Source organism: Cnephaeus nilssonii (assembly GCF_951640355.1).
Source record: "Cnephaeus nilssonii genome assembly, chromosome: 10".
Classification (NCBI taxonomy): Eukaryota; Metazoa; Chordata; class Mammalia; order Chiroptera; family Vespertilionidae; genus Cnephaeus; species Cnephaeus nilssonii.
The window spans coordinates 83710186-83717089 of NC_137081.1; positions in this window are offsets into that span (position 1 = coordinate 83710186).

The window sequence follows — 6904 nt, forward strand, 5'->3', positions numbered from 1 at the left end:
ATTTTGTTTCCTGATTTGTACTTACTGAAACACAACCATCTTTGTACTACATTAGTATTCTCCTTCTCTCCGAGCTTAATCGGCTGTAAAAGACCCCATAGTTTAGATCAGCAGCCCCCGTCGTCATTTCACTCTTCGCTCTTGTAAAGAGTGCTGCAGTGAATACTCACACACCTGTGCCCTTTATGCTCACTCATTTATTTCCTGTATGATAAACTTTTAGAAGGAAAACATCTGCTTAAAGGCAATATGCTGGTTTAGGCATTTGAGCTATTCTGCCAGGAGCTAGAAACTAAATTTTCTCCACAGAATTAGATCCCATCCCCTGCACTGGCCACACTAGCCCTGGGGATGGGGAACCATGCCCGGCAGAGCAGCCTCGAGGAAGGACAGGGAACACAGGCCATCACATGAACTAAGCCTGTTAGGGACCAACCCATTAGGTCAACAGGATTGGTTGCATTCAATATGGTGGCACTTATGTGTTAAAACGCTGTCTCCCTCAGTCTTCACAGCAAGTCCTCAAGGAGGTGGGATCCCTGTTTCCAGCTGAGGAAAGTGAGGCTCGGGGGGGGGGGAGGGGCGGGGGGTGTAGGATGCCGGCTCAGTATCATGTAGCTGGTAAGAGAGTCAGAGCCAAAAGAAACATCCAGGCTCTGAGGAATGGGTCCCTGCCACGCCCTGAGAACAGGAGGGCTCTGACTGCAGAGTAAACCTTGGGTCTGCTGCGGGGTGACTGGGGCAGTGCTCCCTGCTCCCTGTACAATGCCCCCTGGTCACTGGCATAAACACAGGCCCCTCAGAGCCAAAGGCAAGTTCCCAGATGACCTTCCTTAGAAGAGCTCTCTGAGAAGAGTTGGCTTGAAGGATTAGAATTCCAATTCAAATCATTTCCACGTGCACTTGGTGGTGGGCGAGAGCGCTGACATTGGGTCATTCCACTCACAGAGATCTCTGATGTGCCCAGAATGCACCTAGGCGCCTGCTGGAGTCTGCGGGGGTGGGCACAGCAGCCTTCCTCCTGAGGCTTCCCCGGAGCTGGGAGCAATGACTGAAGACCACACTGTGGGCTGCTCATCTCACCCCTTGCACACAAATCAACATCGGGTTTGACAGTATGATTGGAACCAACTAAACAAAAATCGGTATCTGCAAAGTCGATGCCAACTGCCCCCTGGCCTTCTCATGCTTTGGAGTACCTTAAGAATCCAATCCCCAGGTAGAAACGTGTTCTATTACTGGCCAGTCGTTCCACCTGAGATGTAGCTCCCAGTTACAAGCCAGCTCAGGCAGCAACCCACGTGCATACTTTGCCTAGGAGAAATATTCTTGTCACATAAGAATCCCCCTATTAATCAAAAATCACATTATGGCTCCTGGAATGAAGTTTCCTTTACTACTCCTTAATAATTGCCTGAGATAAGATAAAAATTGGTAATTGCGCGTTCTCTTCTGATGGGAGATAATACAAAAGTGGTATCGAAATTTGACTTAAAAGGGTACATTCACTTGGCTAATAGGCTTCCATTATGCGGTCTTTACTTATTCATTCATTACAATTTTTGCCACATATGGAAAACTTTAATTGGAAGTTACTTATTACATTGTTCCCGAGTGTTAGGGGCAGGAGAAAGTTTTCAATAATCAAAGAAGGATGAAAGCAATAGGAGCCCAGGTTTTCATAGAGAGTGAAACCTGCTGAGTAGACCTTCTCTACTAACCACCGGAGAGGGCTTTCTCCTCAACATGTGACCTTCAGATCAGAGATGGAGGACTCATTAAGGACAAAGCACAGTATTTTTGGGGGGATGAAAGTATAATAAATGGATTCTAAATAACATATTAATACTAGTATGTGTAAATTACTTTATGTATTACCCATATTGCAGAAGGCAGCTGATCCTACAATGGGGCTACAGTCCACAGGCAGGGGATTGTTGTGGAGCGAACGCGAGTAAAGACCACTGGAGTCCAAACCAAATTAAAATTTAGGGAACCTTTATTGCCGGCCGGCGGCTGATCTGCCTTCCAGATAGGTAGGTCAGAGAGCAGCCCCGACCCTTTGTGTAGGACCACTTTTAAGCGCATTAACCACATCCTGTTTTTGCAGAACAAGTAATCCTAAGACAAAACAGTTTTCCCAAGTAACATCAAGATTATGCCAATGACGACCATGTTGCTCACAGGGTCATCCTGTTCTTCAGAAAGCTGACAGTGTTCTATCTAGCAAGGCTATTTTGTGAGGTGCAAGGGGAAGGGGCCATGAAGCCATATCTCAAGGCCTGGCCTGGTGTCAACACTGGCAACTCTATCTGGGGTATAGTCCACGGCCTCTGGCAACTCTATCTGGGGTATAGTCCACGGCCTCTCCAGAGTGCTCAAAAATTCCCACTCTCCAACAGGGATCCTTCCACTTATAAGCTAAATAACAATGAGCTTGTTTTGTGAGATTTTTCCAGCTGACAGGTACCAGTCATTAATGCCTGTTAATCAATTAGATCATATTTACATTGCCAACATCACCAAGCCAAACTCCAGCAGCACTTTCACAAGGAAATATGCCTGATCAAGATACAAAGGCCAACACACATCTAACACAACTCATGTCATTGGAGTAGAAACTGCAGCATGCCAGGGGGTCAGTGGTTCACACAGCCCTGCTGCGGCCAGTCCTTCCCTGGGACACCCCTCAGAGGTATGGATGCAGCAGCACCAGGGAGGGGATCTGTGATCCAGAAAGAACCAGCAGCTGTGGGAATCGTGTTTCTAAGGGGCCTTCCTTCCACTGCAAAACAGGAGCCTCTGCAACAGAGCTGTTTGTCCAAGCTGGCCCTTCACCTTTGAGGTTAAACCACTAACATGAAAATGTGTGATTTACACATGAAAAGTGGGTGTGCCTGTTCCATCCGGGTAGCAGCTCTACAGGAAAGGCTGCAGGGGCTCGTTGTTGTTGTCATCATCATCATCATCATATTCATCATCGTCATCATCATCATGACCATTTTAGATGCCAGAGCCAGGAGGCCTGGGCTCGCACCAGCGCTGCCCAGCTGCAGAGTGGCAGAGCATGTGAGGTGCCCAGTCCTCCCACTCCTCCCGCCTGTACCACAGGTGCCACTGTTTGGAGGGTCCCAGCAGAAAGTTCTCTCTAAACAAGTGAACAACCCACTTGGGCTGGATGGAAATTTGTGAATCAGCTCTTCTCTTCGGCTTTGGCTAGTCATGTATTTATATTTATAGAGCTTGGATCCTTCTCCAGAGACAGGCCTTGTGGAAAATATTTCTCTGGCTGAACTTGCATTTGAACTCTCCCTGACCCTACAGGTCTCTTTAGTGAGACCTCGGGGTACTGATTAAACAAGATGGCAGCCACCCCTGTATAAATTATGGTGGCTTCTCCATCTCTCCCTCCCGAATCACCACCATTAATCAAGGCCACGCCAAGCAGGGCTCCTGTGTTGACACTAATTGGTGAAAATAACTACACCAGAAGAGAGAAGCATCTCACTGAGGGTCCGCAGGCCTGGTTCCAGGAGCACGTGTGAGAAAATCCAGCACAAAGCAGACATGAGCTGCTGAGGAAGGCCGCCCAGCCACCATCAGAGGCGATGGAGACCAATACATCCCAGCCAGAGCTCCTGGGACACTCTGGCCTCTGTTACTTATTCATTCAACAAACAGTGTTGGGCATCCCCCTTGTTCCAATCAAAGAAATCATAGTCACTCCCCTTGAAGGCCTCACAGTCTGTGGGTGGGGTGGCAGACTAGTCAACAGAAGATTATGGAACAATCAGTGTGGGGTCACACTCCATATGGGATGGGAGGAGATCCCAGAAGAGGGGACCTCACCCAAACTGGGGGTGGGAAGCCTCATGCATGGAGGTGGTTCTTGAACTGAGTCTTCAATGATGGGTAGAGGCTACCCAGATGGTCAAAGGAAGGAAGGCCACCAGCAGGGGGCACAGCATGTGCAAATGCACTGTAGTTGAGAAACATAGGCAGTTATCGTGAGAGTGGGGAATATAAAAACCCATCGGAGTTCAATGACAGCTCAGGACCCCAGTGGGACACACCAGGACCCAGGAATACTTACTGAGCACGGCAGCCACCACCAGAGCCCTGAGCAGGTGCTGTGCAGCGATAGCCCCGGTCAGGATTTCACACCTAGAAAAGTCACAGTGGAATCCAGACCTGCCAGTTTCACACTGGAGGTCCATGGAGAACTTCCTTAACGTCTCTCTTCCTCAGTTTCCTCATCTTGAAAATGGGATTAATGACACCTGCTCTGAACGATTGTTGTAAGCATTGAAAACAGGTCTCAGGAACACCTGGAGCAAAGTAGCAGGTGCTGCATAGGTGTGGCTTCCTTGCTGTTACTGTGGGGGATTCTGGTGCACCTGGGATGATCCTGGACCTCACAGACAACGCCATCTGTCTGTCCCACACTCGCCTGATTTTGAGCTCATGGCAGATCTGTGGGTGGCAGTGTTCACACCTCCAAAGACCCCTGAGGCTGCACCCTGCCCACCAGGAGGCTGACCTCTCCTCACATGCTCACAGAATCCAGTCACAACCCTTTTCTCCTCTGGGCCCTTTGCCCATGGTTCCCGGTGCTTCAGGAACACACCCTCCATTTGTTATCAGCTGAAGACAGAAAAGAATTGTCATGGTGAGTCTGTCAGAGGGGAAAATGATATCACACTCCCAAGACAAATGGAAACGCTATTGTGTTTGCTTTTTGGACTGACCGCCCCACCTCCCTGCTGACACACAGAATGATTCCAGTGGGTACTTCCTGCCCTCCTTTCTCTCTCATGTGCTTCCACTTTCACCAGTACACTTCACTGGGTTTTTGGAAGTAAGAAAATTAACTTTATTTATCATAGGGATGACTGCTAATGCCACTTTTACCACCTCTCCACAGCCACCCACTAGATCCTGCCACTAACTAAAATCAGCCCTGAGGGTCCCCCCTCCGGGGACATCCTCTGGCTAGCACAGACCAGGGCTGCTGAGAGTCTTGCTTGGGTACCAAGTAGGACTTAGGAATCCCAACTCCACTGCCTGATGTGACCTCGAGCAAGGTAGATACCCCTTCCCAGCCTCCATTTCCCATCTGGAAAATAGTGATAATAATACGTATCCCACCTTTGTGCAGGTTGCCACACAGTAGGTAATAAATAAGTGACAGCTGTTGTCTACTTTAGTATTACTATTTTCCCCCTTTCTGAGTATGCAGATCTCCTGCTGATCGGGGCCTTTGCCATTCTCAATGAAGAGCCCAAATCCCTTGGCCAGAAGGGAATGGTTTTCTTGGATCCTGCTGAAAGCTGAGCCAGGCTGGAAGTGGCCACATCCAGGTAGATGCCAGAGCAGCAGCCTAGGACAGTGGTCAGCAAACCGCGGCTCGCAAGCCACATGCAGCTCTTTAGCCCCTTGAGTGTGGCTCTTCCACAAAATACCACGGCCTGGGCGAGTCTATTTTGAAGAAGTGGCATTAGAAGAAGTTTAAGTTTTAAAAATTTGGCTCTCAAAAGAAATTTCAATCATTGTACTGTTGATATTTGGCTCTGTTGACTAATGAGTTTGCCGACCACTGGCCTAGGAGGTCAGCTGTCATGGCCCTGGAGCACAGGACAGGGAAGGGCAGGGAATGGATCTGAGTTGAGGGTGGGGACATGAGTGGAGAATAAAGCACACCCCTGTTATGCCAGTACCTCCATTAGGCTCTGCAAACATACCTGGGAGGAATCTGCTATTTGAGATACACACATTTTCCACTTGAGGATCTGTTGTGGTAGCTATGGTGTAACACCCCAATATGTGTAGTTACATGTGTCCCCCCAAGCCTTAGTCCATGTCTTCTCCTTCTAGATCTCTCTTTAGATGGCAGAGAGCCTACCATTTATTGAGTACCTACTATGTGCCAAGCACGAAGCCTCATTTGATCCTCACAACTATTCTATAAGAACTCATGGTTTGAAAATTAAAAAACTGAGTCTCAGAGAAGATGAGTCTTGCCCAAGATCACTCAGTCTGACCCGAATGTAGCTCTGACAGGGAAGCCAGCAATTCCATATCACAAGACTTCATGGTTTTCGGGAAGGATTCCCAGCCTTGCCCCTCCACCATGGCCAGCTACCCTGCAGGCTTTGTTCAGGCCATTATCATATGGTCTGTCTGGAAGAGTGGTTAAGGGGATCCACTCAGTCCTCAAACCTGAACCCAATATTAGATGTACCCAAACAATAGACACGCTGTGTGGTGGCTTGTCCTGTTAGCACCTCCTGAATTGTGTTGGGTGATCCAAACTGCATTCATGTCCTTCTCCTGCAACTTCCCCTCCATGCGGGACACCAGAACAACACGAGACAAGCTCCGTGTCTGCGGCGTGAGGGCCTGAGGTCCAGCCTGCAAAGAGAGGAAAAAGGTGAAGACCTGACTTTCCAGCCTCAGAAATGACAGGAAGCGTCTGTCTCCCACTGTGACTCACAGGATGAGAGATTCCTACACAAGAGGTTAAGAGGTAGGATGGTTAAAAAAAAAAAAAAAAAAAAAAGACAAATGTCCACTATCAGCCAGTCTTTTGAAAATAAGCAAAATTGTCATCTCCATGGAAGTTTTGAGGGCTGGGTCTGCCCTGCCTAAAGGGGGATAGCAGAGGGTGGGCCCAGGTCCTCTGGGTTTTCACGGTGAGCTCTGTGCGTTGGCACGCTCACCAGCTAATGCGCAGCAGCGTGCCGAGGCGGCGCGTGCTACGTCCAACAAGGACATAGGACAGATCTTGAAAACCTGCGTTATCCGTCTTCTGCCTCTGAACGCCACCGCATCCGCTCCCGGTTCCCAGGCCAAGGCTCTGGCCTGTCCCGCCATGCTTCCTTCTGTCTAGCCCGCATCTCTCCTG